General features: G+C 37.6%; 1 long non-coding RNA gene across 1 annotated transcript; it reads left to right on the plus strand.

Annotated features, from left to right (window-relative positions):
- The first annotated feature begins 5,229 nt into the window (after positions 1 to 5,229).
- On the plus strand, positions 5,230 to 10,132 carry LOC122167630. Its single transcript, XR_006171063.1, has 3 exons — positions 5,230 to 5,311; positions 9,740 to 9,847; positions 10,065 to 10,132. It is a non-coding gene; the product is annotated as an uncharacterized LOC122167630 (long non-coding RNA).
- The last annotated feature ends 7,126 nt before the right edge of the window (positions 10,133 to 17,258 follow it).

Consider the following 17,258-nt stretch of genomic DNA (forward strand, 5'->3'; position numbering starts at 1 on the left):
AGTAGACATAAGTTTTTAAATATGTCACATTTTAATGTAAAGAAAGAATAATCTGTTTTACTCAGTCATTGGAAACAGGACAATAAAAGCTTCAAATTTCAGTAGTGATTAAGTTGATTAAAAACCTGTTGTAATATGGAGTCTGGACTTTGCTTAATGACTCTGTTTGCATTTGGTTTTTGATCACTTTATTCATGTTTATTTTTCTGATGACTGTCATAGTTAGAATTAGCTAAACCAGTTTGCAGATCAGAATTTTAAAGTCCTTCATGAACCACAATGTGCCACTTTCTGTGTTTTTCTCTTCCCCATTTCTTCCTTAGGATAGAATTGTCTTGCTAGTTCTGATTTATTTTTCACAGCACAAGCTAAGCTTGTTAAGTCTTAGGCAATTACAATGAAATGTTTGAGCGTATGTCAGCCTCCCAGAAAGTTGTACTGTGTAATCCAGCACTTTGCTATTCTGACAAGCTGAAGAAATGTTTCCAGTAGAGGAATCAATCAGAGGAAAGAAGTCATCATCTATGTAGAGAGGAAGGGGGGAGGAAAAAAAAGTTCTAAAATATTGTCCTCTATGAGTTAGACTTAATTCTATTTACTACAGAGTGAACTTTGGCTGCCTCTAGAAAGCCATAACCTGGAATAGCCTATGACCTTGCAAAACAGCGTTCCAGGTTGTTTGTTGTGGCTGCCTTCTGACGCAGGGAAAGATCAGCTGAGGAAGTGACTTCCTTTGAACTTTTGATACCAGATTCTGTTGCTACTGCTGAATCTTGGCAGGGTTTAGTTCGTGTTCTCCTCCAAGAGTTCCTCTTCCAAGAAACTTCCAAGTTTTCCTCTTAGAAAAACTGTCAGACGTCTCTTGTTGCGAAGGAAATAGTTTAAGCTTACTTGTTACAACAAATTATCACTCGCTAAAGAGAAAAATAGGATGTTATCCTCTTCTCTTTATAAGCATTTCTTTGGATTGTGACTTTTTCACAGTGATTCCCGAAGTTTTCTTCTGAGTAATAGTTCCTACTTCTGAGCCCTTTGCTGAGTACGTATGAGTAAATATGGAAAGAAGGGGATTATTTTAAAGACAGTAGGATAACTATGGCTAGATTAAGATTTTTTTTATTATTTGAAAACAACATCAGCATCAACTCCTGTGCAGAACAGATTGTTTGCCATCAGTGAAAATTGAAAGATCTTTCCAGTGAGGAAAATCTTTAGATTTCTCCTACTTCTGGGTTTTTTGTCATTTTTTGTTCTGATGTTTTTAATTTAAAGCTATATTCTGAATCCTGTGTAAACTTAGTATTTCAGAAGAATCAGCAATTAAAATTGCTCATCTTCTAATGGTCTGCAGACGTGTTTGGTATGTTACAAAGATGGTCTTGTTGAAATTGGTGCATGGAAAGGGTTCTCTGACTCTTAGTCGACAGGGTTGTTCTTTCTCTCTTAGCAAATGGCATTTTGCTTTTTTGCCTTCCAGCATGCACATCTTGGTTATATTCATGGCCGTACAAGACTTGAAATAGAGCCTGCCATTTGTGTGTCTCATGAATCATGCATTCATCTGCATGTGTGATACATTATTAATGTTTAATCTGAGGATTTAAGTGTTGTTGCTGAAAACCATTCTTCTGAGCCTATTTTAATATTACCGTGGCAGGAAAAAAAGACAATCTTTACTTATGCTTGTGTTTCCTATGCATGATTTAGATGAAGAAACATTTTGTTTATACATATGAAAGCATAAATACTAGGGTGCAGATAGAGAAAGAAAATTTAAAGAGGAAAATGTACAATAGGTTGTACATTTGGTTGTACAATAGGTTGATTTTAGCTTTATTCCACCAGTATGAGCCACTTCCCTTTGGTTAAATCTCATGCACTCAGACCACAAAGTGCACTTTTTTTCCTGTGTTTATCGTAAGGAAAGCCAACCTTAGAAGGAGAAAAAAAGCTGAGATTTTAGGAAGCTTCAATAGAGAACATTGTTACAGTGTACTGAACTGTAATAGTGTCCAGTGAATTTAGCTAGACAATTGATAAGAGCAGAAGTATAGGAAAAGAAATGCCAGAATCTACAGAATGCTTATGGGTTTCCTAAGAAATGTTATGTAACTCTGATCTTAAGGTCTGATAACGAGCCTAAAACAAACAGGAACTACTTTGTTTCATTAAGTCATGCATGGGCAATTACAGTTTTTGTAAGCTGGTTCTAGGTTCAGTTAAATTATCATTCAGTGCATCTTTGTTTCTGCCTTTGTCTCAATGATTATAAGATTGAAAGAAAAAAAGGATTGCTGTTGTGATCTAAGAATCATATGTGATTGGGAATATTTAGAAAGGAAATATGTCTGAATTAAAATCAGTAGTGTGGTCAAATTTGGTATGATGCTAAGCTGCTTCTGTAATTGGTTGTAAATAATTGCAGCAAGAATTTGTTGAGATGGTTTGTTAAATTTTCAGGCAGAGGTTTGTGTTTTGTGAACTGATAAAGCAAGAAATTCTACTGAACAATACAATCAAGTTGAGACTTGATCACTGGCTAATAGCACTAAAAGTGGGATGGTGGTGTAGGGAAGATATTGTAGACCCTGGTGGTGTAGTCACTAATCAGACTGTTGGAGCCACTGATGCAAAACAATTACTGTGGGAGGTAAAGAACTAGGAAGTTTTGGTTTTGGCTTTATAAATGCTTCTGAAGTGTTGAAGGGGCAGAGCTCTTCTGAACAGAAGTGAAGTTTGAAGCTTCTGGTCTTTGCTGCCTGAATTATTCTCAGTGCACCCCAGTCTTGTCTGTTTGTCCTGTTTCTGATTCTGACCAGTATTTGAAGGATTTCTAACACATCAATGTGTTTGAATAAGTGTTTGACATGTCTGCGTATGTTGGATTCTTATATAGGGGAACTGGTGGTGAATTTCTAGGGGAAAAAAGTTCTAGTTGGCATAGAAAACCTGCTACCTGGGTTATTAAGCTGAAAAGATGCTGGCAGACTGTTTCCAGCTACATCAGCATAACTGAGGTTCTCTCCCCAGCTCCATTTAAATGTTTTTATTCTACAACTGCTTCCTGAGCAAGAGAGCATCTTATGTTTGTGTATAGAAATACCCTCTGAACAAATGAACTGTTGCTTTCTCGTACTGTAATTAAAATCTCAATCATACGCAGAAATAAAAATTCAATTTAGATGAAGCTACTGTATTTAAGCGGGGTTGTTTAATTCTCAAATTCATTCATGAGAAAGAAATGCTTGCCTTTGTTTCTTGATATACTTTCAGTTATTTGCTGGATGCTGTAGTTGCTGACCTGCATCAAAATACTGAACTGATTCTCAAGTCTTATTCCCTTGACTTATTATTTATGCTGACTGTGGATTTTAGGCTGAGTAGGAATTGAATCTTTATATCTGCTTGTTACTTTTAATAAGAGGTTGAATTTCAGATTAGAATGATCTGTTTGAAGTGCTGTAATGATTTCATCTCTACCTCAAAGTTCACTAGTGCTACATGTTAGCCTTAAAATTTTGATCCATACATCCCATCATTCAGCTGGTTTTGTTTGCTTTGTGTGTATTTAATAGCATGTCTTGTTTGCAGCTACTTCTGTTGTGCTCGTTTTTCTTACATAGTGACAAAGGAAGAACAAGTGTTATTAGCAACAGGAGACTAGCTGCAAATGTGAGTGGTCATGGAAATTATGTCAGTTCTAGTGCTTGTAACAGATGAAGTTGGTAATCTCTGAAATCTAATGCAGCTCCAGCTTTCTTGAAAATTCAAGCTTTCTGAACCCTCTGATTCAGTGCAGGCTTTTCTGAAATGATGCAAACCCAATCTAATGGATAAAAAGCAGTTATAAATGTTTAAGCTACTCAATATTGTCAATTCCTGTGAAGCTGAGGCTTGCTTATCTGTTGGTTTCCCTGTTAGAGCTATTAAGATGCTAGTGAGACAGACTTGTTTGATAAGTGTTGTTTAGGTCAAACTCTCTTTAAAACATAATATTTTGTTCTTTGGGTTGTTTTTTCCTTAACTCCATAGAAGTTTTTCTCTGGTTACAGATTTGTATCAGTTTCTTCCTTGTCAGCCATCTTTTGGGAGGGAAAGTTTGCTTAAATACTTGATGGTATAAAAACCATAAAAGCAGACTGTATACAATGTTAACTATTTTGTATTTGCGTGTGTTTCATACTTGCACTCAGAACCATTTAAACTGTGTCTATGCTGTACTTAATTTCATCAAAATAATGAGAAGTTAGCTAAAGATGGTATGAATCATAAAGACAGACTTTTAGTGCCTTGGTATCCAAGATACGTCAGCATGCTGATAAGTTACTTGTTTTCCTGCTGTGAGAACTGGTTGCTGTGTTTGATTCTTTAGCTGAATACAAACTAAATTAAATCTGCAGTGACCTGTATTGTACTCTAGCTAATGACCCAGTTAACCTCTGGTTAATTTTTTGTCTCTTGGTGTCCTGGGAACAGCGACATGTTTACTTCAGTTGCCACAAACCTTTAGAAATGTGCCACTGGCGTTTATTATTCTAGTGCTGTGTGTTTTAATAGAAATTAGCTAATGGGCCATGGGGGTCTGTAGAAGTTGTAGAATGCCAATGAGGAGTTTCCTTTCGTTTTTCCTCCTCCCTGATTTACATGACTAAGCTTTTAGCTTTTCTTGGTTTTGTTTTTGTTTCTTGAGTATTGATCTGTCTCCTGTGGAGGAAACAAACTGCCTAATGTGCAGGATGTCATTGTGCTTGGCAGCTTCCCAGAGACTCTCCTCTTTTGTTTGCTTAAAATTGAACTAGAACAGATATTGACAGGAAATTTTATAACTAAGGACACTTCTAATTGCATAGCAACATTATGCAAATAAATATGAATATAGGCTTAAAATAATAAGATAATGTTTAAGAGTGAATTTGAATAACTCTAGTGGAAGTGCAGTTCTACAACTGGATGGACTGTTCCATGATGTGTACCTTGTTTTTCAGGAAGCTAAATTATATGGGTACAAAATCTGTCAGAGCAAGGCAGAATGACTGTCTGCACCCATTCACAGTAATGGTCATTATGGTCACCTCTGGAGCATTTGTCATTGTCTGGGAACTGCTGAATCACGGCCTGAACCTCTGATCGATCACTGAGGTGAGCAATGACTCAGCCATGGGAGCACAGGTGAAGGTAATTCATCTGTGCTGCTGGAAGGGCTGGAGCCTGGCTGCACCTCCTGGACCCATTTAAGAGCTGACTGCTGTGGGGAAGGATCTCTTCTGGAGATCCGCTCTGCTGGAGTTTCATAAGCGAGCGCAGGATACAGGTAAGCATGCTATCTTTTCTGCTTTGGTGTAATAACTGCGTAGCCAAGCTCTCTGGTACATCTCATAACTATAACATCTGTACATTCATTGATTGTACAGTCATAACCTGTTTTTAAGCATAGTGACGTTCTTATTTTCCCTCTCCAAGGGAAGATAGCTATGTTGGTTTAGAAGACCTACAGTGAGAGTGGAACAGGCCAGAATGCAAACTGTGAAATCTGAAGCAGTCTTAGTTATTTAGTGGGGTCATATGTCTTCAGGGGCTGTAAGCAGCCAAGAGTAGGTGAAGAGCCAAGCGGGCAGCTATGTCTGCTGCTTCACAGCAGTGTGACCCTTCTCTGATCTGGAAGTGAGATTCTCTGATCTCGTGTGAGATTCATTTCAGCATAGTAAGATAACTTAGTTTTATGTCATGGATGGGAGGGGGGACGGGACTCACAGGTGTGTGGTTACAGCCTCATTAGGTTGATTTTAATTGAGAGTGTGATACCACTGCTGTACCATCGCTGTGTATTTACAATACAGATTACTGAAGAGGGTATTTATCCCAAGTTTTTTCCTTCGACCAGTTCATCTGTTCCTGTTGAGAATTCTTGGCTTTTTCTGAGTAAATTCCTACTGTTATGCTTTTCCCTGTTTGCCAGCCATTTTTCCACTGTTACCTGGGCACCATAGGTTTGCATTTCTGGGTGGTCCTTGGAGAACAAAGTTACTTGCAGTGGTGGTTGGTCTATTAATCTCTGAAGTGTGTTCAGCGTTACCTAAATATGCAATGAATGGTTCACTGCCATGTTGGAGTTTGCGTAGGGGTGCTACATAGTGGTGAATGGAGTTGGAAGAGTCTTTGTGTCACCAATACCTCTTGCCCAGTTAATGACTGTTCAGCCTATGGCCAGTTTTCTCCAGATGTGGAAGAATTGTGGACTTGCTCTTAAAATTGGTTTCTAGAGACTGGGTGGATTCAAACATTGTTAGCACAACAAAGACTTGAAAGTTTGAATGTTTGCTTGTGGTTTTGTTGGCTTTGTTCTATTTCACTTTTTTAATAGCAAACCTGATATTGGTTTAGCCCAGACCTGAACAGACTTGTGAGGCACCAGGAGATTGTAATTAAAGATTTTTCAGTGCATCATTATTCTAATAGTTCTAACTGGAAGACTTTTTTTTCCACGACTGAACTTCTTCAGTCAGAAATCAGGGATGTTCTCAAACAGCAGTCAGTTTGTGCATGTTTAGTTATGATTAAGCTACAGCTGAAAAATGATAATATTAGTATTAGTGCTCTTTAGGAAGCAAGAATACAAGTAAGTTCAGATCATTTTGTGGACAGAAGAGCAGTTAGTAACTGTGAATCATGATATGATGTAATTCTGGATAAGGAGATTTCCAATTACAGGCTGCAAGAGGATGGGAGGATATGCTAGGGGAAAACTCGCATACCCATTCCTATTCTCTTTTTTTGCTGTATGCAAAAAATACAATAAAATAAAGGTGGTACTCCAAGAATAATGGGATAGGTGAATCCTTTATCTTCTGTAGAAATCTCCCTATGTAGCCATTATCTGAATAGACTGTTTTGTCCTTTTTCTCCAGGTAACTTACCATATAGTCTGTGTCGGAGATTTGTTAAGTAATGCATAGTCCAGAATGACTTGAACTCTTTTCTGATGTGTAAATATCCACTGCTTACAGAGCGAGGCCTTGAGAAACAGCCACTGTAGTGCCGATTTCTTCTGCTCTGCTTATTCTCAGAAGTTTTTACCACAGATTTCCCTTGGGAATGGATTATTTCTTCATGCTAGTTTTGCTGATAGTGGCAACAACAGGTAGAAACAGCTTGCAGTTGTAGTATAGCTGCTTTGCAGTGCCTTATGTTGTAGTATAGCTGCTTTGCAGAGAACAGATGGGTTCTACAGCAATCATGAGTCCTCTGTCAGCCTCGTAAACAGATGGGTTTGGTAGGGGGTGGAAGCTTAAGCTGTTTTGCCTAGATATAGACACTTTTTCAGAGACTTGCTTGTTTTCTTTTGGGACTTTTTATGACCTAAGAATTACTGCTTGATGCTTATATGTTAAAAATACACAGTGCTGAGAGGGGGAAAAGATTATTTTGCAAACAGATTCTTGGGAAATTGCTCTGTTCACCCAGGTGGTTTAGAGCACCACACAAAATAAACTGGCTGTGCTGCATGCGTACTTGGGGTATGTTCTGCTATGTTGTAGACAAGCTGCCTCCACCAGCTTGGTAAAACTAGCTTTCAGCCCTTAACTGTCCTCATTTCCTTGTTACCTGTTTGGTTGTGGTTTTTTTTGTTTTCTTTTTAGAAGCAGTTAAAAGACATTCCTGAGACAGGACTCAGATTTTTCACTTGCTCTGAAACCACTGAATCCAAACAGGACTTCACTTCTGTTCTACCTGTGGTTAAACCACTTTCTTCCTCTCTTCTGAGAGCCTGAAGAAAATGGCCTTTGTTTTCTCCTGGGTTTCTGTGTGTGGCAGAAGAAAAAGCAAAATATCAGCCTCTGTCTTGCTTTGCATTTCTTGAAAATTCTTCATAAACAAAAGGAATTTTACGAGATGTTAAATCCCTCTGCTTTACCAGCTGAAGCATCATGAAAATGAATCCTTTTCCTATCAGTCATTGGAAAGTACAGAGCATTCTGTGTGTGCGAAGGGAGCTACAGTGCTCCTCAGCTTAGTCCCTAGTCTTTTCTGTTTATGAGCTTATTCTGTCAGGGTCTGTTAGTTTTGGTATTGTTAGAGTTTTAACAGGATTTCAGACTTGCTGGTGGTCTCCATGGGTCCTTTTCCCATTTCACCTCTGAGTATTCCTACTGCTAGAGGAAAAAAGCAACTGTGACTGAGAAGATTGGAATTACACACAGTGTAATTCCCTTATTCATAAATTTATAAGGGAATTGCTTCTCCTGGTTGGTGGTTGAGGAGCCAAATCGCAAGCTTTTGTTAACGCGGGGAATATACTTTTCAGATACTTTAAATCCTTATCTCAGTGATACTTCTTGGTCTTTTTTTCAGTGTTTAAAAAGAAATCAATGAGAGAATAAAGCCTTGTGTAGATGTATGTTATGTTTCAATTAATTTGTCTAAATCTGTAGTTAGTGTTATTTATTCACTATAAGGAGGAGAATTTATTCAGATTGAAGGCCTAGCCTGAGTTCCTTCCAAAGCAAGTAAGAAAACAGAGTATGTTGTATTGTGCTCTAAACAGGGCTGTCATGTGGTATGTGCCTGGATTTAGTTCTGGAGTAAAACATTGTTTTGCCCTCTTGTTGAAGGGGCAATCTAACATGATGTATTCAACTATCACAAGTAGTTTTTGAATGCTTTACAGTGCAGCGCAACTTAGCACCATCAGCTTTCTAAGCAGATGAGGAAGGTGAAGGGAAAAGTCTTTCAGAAGTGCAGTTCACTGAATATGACTATTTTTTATTGCACACTATTTGCGAATGGGGGCAAGAAGATTTTTAAATCAAATAACACAAGATGCTTCATGTAATAATGATCGTTGTAATAATTCCTTTTAAAGTGCTTGTCTCTATAGAAAAGAAGTTATCTTCTGTATAGTTCCTTATTTCAAGACTTTTTAGAGCTTATTCTTTTGGGTCTGATTACCTTTGACACCAACAATAAACTTAGTTGAGACCATCTACAGTATGACCACTTATCAAGAATTTAGGTAATACTTCTGTCACAAAGGACTGAAAGCACTTTGCATGAGTGTTCTGTAGTTAAGTGTGATATAAGGAAGCTTATCTTAAATATTGTACCTGGAAAATCATTCTTTTGAAGTATAAACACTGCAGTAGGAAAAAGAGGGGAAAAAAGAACAATACATTACTTTGAGACAAATGTGTAAAAACAGAATTGGGTTTTGATCTTGCAGGCATGACATGTGTTCTGTTCAGGGCACTCATGCATTTGCTTGTTTAGCCCAATGGAAATAATTTCAAAAATATTATTCCCAAAAGTTGAAATGTAAATTCGCTATTATATATTATATATTATATATTATATATTATATATTATATATTATATATATTATAATATATATAATAAATATTATATGTATAATATTTATAATTATATATATAATATTATAATATAATTATATTATATATATATATAATTATATATATAATGATATAATATATATTATATATTCCTTTCTTGGAGAAAGGAATTGCAGATTGTGACTGTGAGTTGTTCATGGATATTTAATCCTTCCTACAAGAGTTAAATACATACTCATACATATTGCAATCTATCCTATTACACTTTTCTTTTTTAACAACATATCTAAAAACTCAAACAAAATGCTGGAGCTTTTAACCCTTACATATTTTTCGGTTGTCTCTTGCTGCTCTGTAAGTATTATGAGCCTAACAACAGCTGATTTGCCAAGCAGTTCTCAACACAAGAGTGCGCGATGCAAGCTGTTTCCACAGAGCCGTGCTGCTTCTGGGCAGAAGGTAACAGCACACTGTGCCCTCTCCAGGTGGATCTGGTGCCCAAGGTAACACTGATTAAGAAAATTTACCTCAAACTACATTGTGTGTTTTTGGTTTTTATTCACAGTAGTGTTAAAGTATGACTTATTCAGAATGTTTATAGAAGGAGCAAAGCATGACTGTATCAAATTGTCTTGAATTTTTTTTGTCATTTCAGTCCTCAGATGTGAATAGAATAATTGATTTTTTTCTTTTTTTTTTTTTTTTTTTTTCCTGTTCCAGTAACTCAGCCTGTAAGTGTCACTTCCCTATAACACCCAACTGTCAGAATATAGCTCAGTGAATGGAGGTGATGATATATGAGAACACATTCTTGGTGTGGAAGGTGTGGGGAAGAGATAACAGTTAAGTCCATGAATTCAATTCCAAATTTAATTTCTTATTTATGCTATATGCTATTCTTGTCTCAACATTAAGTTGGGTACAATTGACTTCAATACAATTTCACTAGTATCCCTCAGTATGAAGAGCAAATGCACATACTTCTTTGGACCATTTCTTTTCAAAGACTTATTTACCAATCAGAAAGATGCTTACATTTAGGCAATTATACTCTCTATTGCTTTTTTGTTGGTGCTTGTACCACAAGTAAGCTGTGTGAGTGTCTTTGAGGTGGGTTCTTTTGAAGTTTTCTTTGTCTATTTCACATCTATGAAAACTCAGAATATTGTAATAGAACAAAAAATGATTCCTTTTTAATTGCATCTGAGTAATGAATCATGATGATGGTGACTGTGCTGTGCACATCCAGCTATAGAGAGCTGCAGTGGCAGCCCCTTAAGTGACACATCCAAGTGTCCTGCTCCCTAGCTCTTGTCCAGTGCTATCATTTACCTTGTTCTTGGCTGCTGTGCAAACACATCCAATGAATTCTCTGAACAGCATAGGAAAGGAATGGCTGAGACCAAATCTAAATGGGAGGGCTGGAAGCCTTTGCTTTTAGTTCTGTAGCCACTAGATCAGGATACTTGACAGTTGTGAGTGTGTGTGTGTGTATTCCTGACGTTTGACAGAGGCATGCTCAGCAGTGGAGGCAGACTTGTCAGTCACTCAGTGTTGCTGTACCTGTGGTCAGTTGTGCAAAAGCTCCTTGAGTTACTTTGTGATGACACACGTGTTACAGAAACTGGGGATCTGTGTTTTGAATTCATTGTGAGCTGTTATTAAATGAATGTAAAAATGCTCTGAACAATTACAAAGTGTGTGCTGATCGTTCACTTTGCTCATTTTTCAAATTCAGCTTTTAATGCTACTCTTTTCATTCTGAAACTTTTTCTAATGTTGACTGTAAAACAGAGGTTAAAGAGAGTCACAGAATATTATTAAATTGTGAAATCCAAAATCATTTTTAGACTTGTGGCAGAAGGAACCTTTCTTCAGGTATGACCTGGCTGTGCCTAAGGTATTAAATACACACCAACAGAGAGAGGAAAGATCTCCTTGTTCAATATAAATGTAATAATGCTTTATACTCTGCTGATTATCTGCCTTTGCTTGAGTAACTGCAGGAGCTTGCAAATACCAAGGATTTGGCAGAGACCAAAACTGCAAATCCTTTGCAACGGCACTGCACTCAGATTAAGATCCTGTGAAATCTTTCCTCAGCCACTAATTTCGCACTCTAGAGATGGAACTGTGAACAGTTTATAACGTATAAATCTTGTTTTAATAACAGCTTTCTTGGGCTTTACTATATTTTGAGAGGAATTGTTTTTTTGTGTGTGTGAGAAAACAGTACGTATTTGTAGTAAATATTGTAACTTGTTAAATATTTCATTTCTTAACTGTAATGTCTGTGACATTTTAGAGAGTGCTGGGTGAGTGAGTCCCAGTATGCAGTGCCATTGCAAACTCTTTTTACTCTGGCTTTTATGAGCAGAAAAAACAAAGCAACTTATTAACATATGCTTTATATTATTTGGAAAATAAAACTTGATTTTTGCGATGACATTCATCAGGAGAAGAATTAAAAGTGAGTCAGTCATTTTGTGAAAGCTAAAAGGTAAAGATGTTGAAAATGGAAAATTGGTATTTGTCATGCAAGTTTCTTTATTGTTTTGTTTGCAAGGAGTGTTCTCAGCATAATGAATCCCAGAAAACAGGTAAGCACTGTTTTAGTCAGCCTGCAGTTGTAATGGGAAATGAAAGGAATGGAAGCAGGCTGTTTAATTCTGCAAGGGTGTGGTAGAACTCAGTCTTGATATTTTTCTTCCTTGACAGTGTGGTATAGTTTGGGATAGGAAAAAATCTTCCTGGAACACTGGGGTTGAAAAAAAAAGATTTGAGAAACCCAATGAGCTCCGTTTGGGTTGTTACATAAAGATCAACTGATATATCTTTGCAGTTTTGTTTGAAAGTGCTCCAATATTCATCAGGCACAGATAAAATCCAAGTTTTGCACAGTCTGTGTTTCTGTAAGTTTAAATCTTTGAGACTGTGTGCAGAGAATCACAGTATTGTTGGTTTTCTAATGAATGTACATATTTTATAAATCTACAAATATGTTTTTGGGAGAACTTTAAGAACAGCTCATGGGGAAACTAGATTTGTGTTTGTGTTTGGTAAACAAAGGTAACAGATTTCATGCTTCCATCCTAAAAACATAGCAGCATATTCTTTGTAATGTCAGTAGAATGTTCTGTCAGATGTCCAGTGTTGACCTTGACCTCAGTGGAAAATCCTGTTGTAAAAATCTGGTTTCTTCCTGCACTTGTAATATAAAGCAAGCAAATGCAGAACTGAGCATTTGTGTTGTGTGCTGGTTGCTGTATGGTCTGGTGGAGTAGTTTTATTGGTGTCTCTGTGTTGTACCTCCTGCTACCAGGGGTGGAGGTTTAATTTTGTGGAATACTTTGTGTGATTGTATTTTTTATTTTAATACTGTCTTCAGTATACAAGAACAGATATATGGTTTTCATTATATGCTCATTGCTGAGTTGATCACTTAGAGGCAAATAAATAAATAAATAAAAATAATTACATTAACTATATAAAGATTGCCTTACTGCGTTTTCTTTGTATTAATAAGGAATTTGAAATACACTCAGTAAATTTAGAAATGCACTTCAGATGTTTGTCTCCTTGCATAACCTGTGCCTGTGTATGTTTGGTTACAGAACAAAGGTGAAGCAGATAGAGAAATAGCAGTAAGCAACATCATGTGTTGTCGTAGAAGTGGAATGTCCAGGCTGGATGTGGCTCTGGGCAGCCTGGTCTGATGGTTGGAGACCCTGTCCCAATGCAGGGGGGCTGAAACTGGGTGATCATTGTGGTCTTTTTCAACCCAGGCCATTCTGTGATTCTATGAATTTCTTGACGCAGCTCTTTGGCAGAGGTGGTGATTGTGCATACTAAACTACTCATCATGCATGGGACCTCATAGAAAAGATGTGAGGATTATAAATGTATCTATTATTTGTTTGGTCATATTGCCACTGAATTGCCTCCTAAAAAAAAAAAAAAAAAAAAAAAAAATGCAGCGTAATGTAAATGTGCAATGTATGACAGGTACTATAGCTTAAAACGCCCCAGATGTGGATAAGCATTAAAGACAATTATTTGTTTCTTCATACCTTCCCAATGTTTGGCACAGCTGAGACTATGAAAATCTGAATGGACTATAATTCAAATTTAAGGTACTTAATTAACGGCATAAAAAAGTAAGAGATCTAGTCTCAGGGAAAGCTTCTTAGTGTTCCTTCTGACTATTCTTGTAGTGCTATAGAAATTGTTTTAAAATCAGCAGCACTCATTTATGGTTGTTGAACAAAATATGGAGTGCATTCTGACTTCTTGCGCCATGAAGTTCTCCACACAACAATTCTAGAGTTGCTGCAGATAGCGTGCACTCACTGATGCATGGGATGAAGACAGGAGGAAATGTAGTTTATGCAGATGTCTCTGCTGACACAGCTAATTGATTGTAACTGAATAGTGCTCTGCTCTTCTAGCGTTGTGACCTGTATAGCCTAACACAGCACAGAGTCAGTTGTGCAAGTTCTTACCAAGCTTGGAAGGAGAATAGAAGATGCACTGAATGCAGTGTAGGGTGCAGAGCAAGGGTGCTGTGAGCTCTTTGGTTTGTTATGGCTGGAGATTGGTTGTTCCTGATGGAGGGGATCAAACTGAGCCGTCCTGTCATCTGTAGCTGGAAAGCAGTTGCCCAAGGTGGTGCTGGCTATTTAGGTTTCAGTGGGAACGTTTTGACTAGGGTTACCTGAAGGCTGCTGGTTATTGTTTGTCCTTGTTTGAACTTCTGCGCTGCTTACTTGAGAGCTCTTGTTCTGTTTTGCTAGAATATCTTTGACTTTTGCTGGGTTTGGTGAGAACCTGTTCTGTCTGGAACTTTGCTGTTGTTCAGCTAATTTATCCATTGAATGCTTTTTATCCTGTGACTACAAGAAAAGCGTGATAGCAGAAAGCTGTTGGCAAGGATAAGAGATTGCTCTTCTTTCTGATATTCACATAGAAGAGATGTGATGATTTGCAAGAAGCCTTATGCAGGAGCGGAATATCTCATATCTCTCTTATAGATTGTCCTTACTGATTCAGATGTATTGCCATAGATGGTGCTCTCTTACTTTGTATTTAATGAAAAGTTTTTTTTTTACTGGAGAGAACTAAAATAATAATTTTTAGAAAGCTGTAAGTGATGTATTTTGCTTGGTATTGGGATTGTTGAAGCTTCAGTCCTTCATTTTTGTCTTTTTTTGCGTTTCTCTGTTCAGTTTCTTGCTACCACATACATTTTACATTTGAAAAGTAGCTGACTTTTATTTGCAGCTCCTTGCAGACTGTATTTCATCTCTTTCTGTAATACTAGAAATTCCTAGTGATCCCCAAGATGTTTACCAGAATGTGGTTGATAGTGCAATACGTGACTGTCTTTTCCATCAGGAAAGGTTTTAAAAGGATTGTTTTCTTACAGTGTTCCATTTCCTAGGCTGTGGGTAAAATAGCTCTGTAAAGAAATTACCAGGTTGTGGGGAGCTTTGTGCTGGCTCTTTGTTTTAATAGAAGCACCTTTCCATTTTGGACTGAGACCTTCCAATAGTAAACTAACAACAAACACACTGTTCTATACAGAACGCCTCTACTTGGTCTGTTATGTAGGTTGCTCTGAAAGTAATGCCTCCTGTTTATTTCCATGGAAACAGCACAACTATATAGAGTGTTGCTCTCATTTCAGTAGGCACAGAGTTGATATTTCTTTCATAGGGTCTGATATGATGCTGTGTTTTGGCTTCAGGAGGAAAGACAGAGATGATAACATTCCAGTGTTTTCACTCGTTGCTGAGCAGTGCTGCACAGAGCCAAGAACATTTCAGGTTCTCAGCTTCTTGTACAGGTCCCCAGTGAGGGGGGTTTAAGGGTCGCAAGGAGCTGAGAGGAGACAGAACCAGAGCAGCTGACCTGAGCTGGCCGAAGGGTTATTCCATACCATATAACATCATGGGGGGGGAGACAGGGGCTCAGTTTAAGCACTTCATTTTTTTTCTGTTAAAGGATTTTCACAGTACCACATTTCGTAATATACAGTTGTATCAAAATCAATATGCAAAGAGTGTGATTAAAAGATGAGCACAGTTGGCATTTGAACATGTTTTAGCTGAGACTGTACCTACATTCTATACACTTGAAGGAAATTAATGGCAGTGTTTCAGTCTTTCAAGAAAAATTAATTATTCCTGCTGATTCCCACTTCCAGTGTTTCCTCTTAACCCTGTTTTCTGATAGCTCAGCAGGTTTGGAGAGCCACTGTTTACAGAATATTTCATTGCTTTGAGAGGAGGATGTGGGCATTTAAAAATTTACCAGCTGTTTCAGGTCATTTACAGCTTAAGCAGCTCTTTCTTTTTGAATGATTTATTTAGTTGGCCTCTGGTTGGGTTGTCAGCAGTTTGCGGAGGCTGTATCTGTGTCAGGAAAAGATCCTAATTAATCAGCTCAAAAAGATGGGCATTGTTTGTAGTCACAGAGAAAATGGAATTAGTTCAGTGTGTGGGCATGGCGTATTGGCTCTCCCCAGATGAAGCACTGAAAGAAAGGTGACTGGCAGCCAGGCATTTATGATTAGATATTGAAAAGAGAAAAAGAAGGGATGAGCATGTGAGGCTAAAGGGAGATAGAGATTGAAATAGGATATTTCCTCGGAAAGGCATGAGAGGATGTGCGTGTGTGCCCATTATATGCCTTAAAGGGAGTTGTCAGAACCAAGAGCAGACACGAACAAGGAGCTGAGCTTTCCTCCAGTTTGAGAATAAGATGGTATATGACACTAAAAAGAAATCTCCACAGAACGTTAAATTAGGATACAGCTCTGAAGTACATAAAGTACGTACCTCCTGACTGACTGATCTGCTGTGGCAGTGCTTTGTCAGGGGAGGTTTGTCAGGCATGTGGAACATTTGCCATACTTGTTAGTAAATAGTAGAATTTTATGTGAGTGTAACAGCCACACTGAAGTAATTGAAGGCTAATCTCATGCTACAGATGTAAACTGATAATTTCCAGAAGTAAAATAAACAAACAAAAAAACCAACCCCAAAACTGTTTGTTGTCTTAGCAACTTGGTGTGTTTTGGCTATGCATGTTATCAGGATGAAAAAGGATTGTACCTTGTTCTGAAGCATCTTGTATCAAGAAAATAGGGCAAGCAATAGGGCAAAGAAAGGATGGGGTAGGATTAGAAATTCATGATCCCACTGACGTAAAGCTTGATTTAAATACCTGTGAAGAAACTGGTTACATTTTGAGTTAGTGATACTAGTCCCAGTGGATTTCAGTGGGTATTGTTGGTGTACCTGTAGAGCTTGATTTAAGCAATACTGTTTACACGTGTCTATAGTCACCATTTCTAAATGCTCCGTAATTATTAAACCAGTCAAAAATCTTTTCATAAACGTCTGCTTTTCTTGCATCTGTGAGTGCTTTATGTACGGTCAGTTTAGCTCTAACATTGCAGACCATATTCTGGGAAAAAGTTGTGTTGATGCCAGCCTGAAACTGGGAAGAAGCTGAGATTTCTGAACAGTTATCTTTGAAGTGTTTTGCATGAACAACCTGAAGGTTAGGGCTCTTTTTCTGCAGACCTTCACTATGGCTTAAGGTCACAAAACTTGTGGGGTGTTTGTTGTGGATGTTACGTCCATGCAGATGTGCAGGTTCAGGTAAATTGTATCAGGAATCAGTCAGATGCAACTTGTGTGTGTATACACCTTTTTAAATAGCTTGACTTATTGTAACAGCTTAAAAGCAGGAGTTTAATGTGCTGTTTTTCTATAGATGTATTTGCCTTTGTCTTTCTGTGCTAGTAGAATGTTAATCTCTACTAGTGGATGATTGCTGTGGATTATTGGTAACTTTATACTCAGTATTCGAGATGATGGGCTTTGAGTGATATTTACATAGACCTGT

This window comes from Centrocercus urophasianus, unplaced genomic scaffold, assembly GCF_019232065.1.
Source record: "Centrocercus urophasianus isolate 14NV4802_14NV808 unplaced genomic scaffold, USGS_Curo_1.0 seq_38, whole genome shotgun sequence".
In the NCBI taxonomy this organism is placed as follows: Eukaryota; Metazoa; Chordata; class Aves; order Galliformes; family Phasianidae; genus Centrocercus; species Centrocercus urophasianus.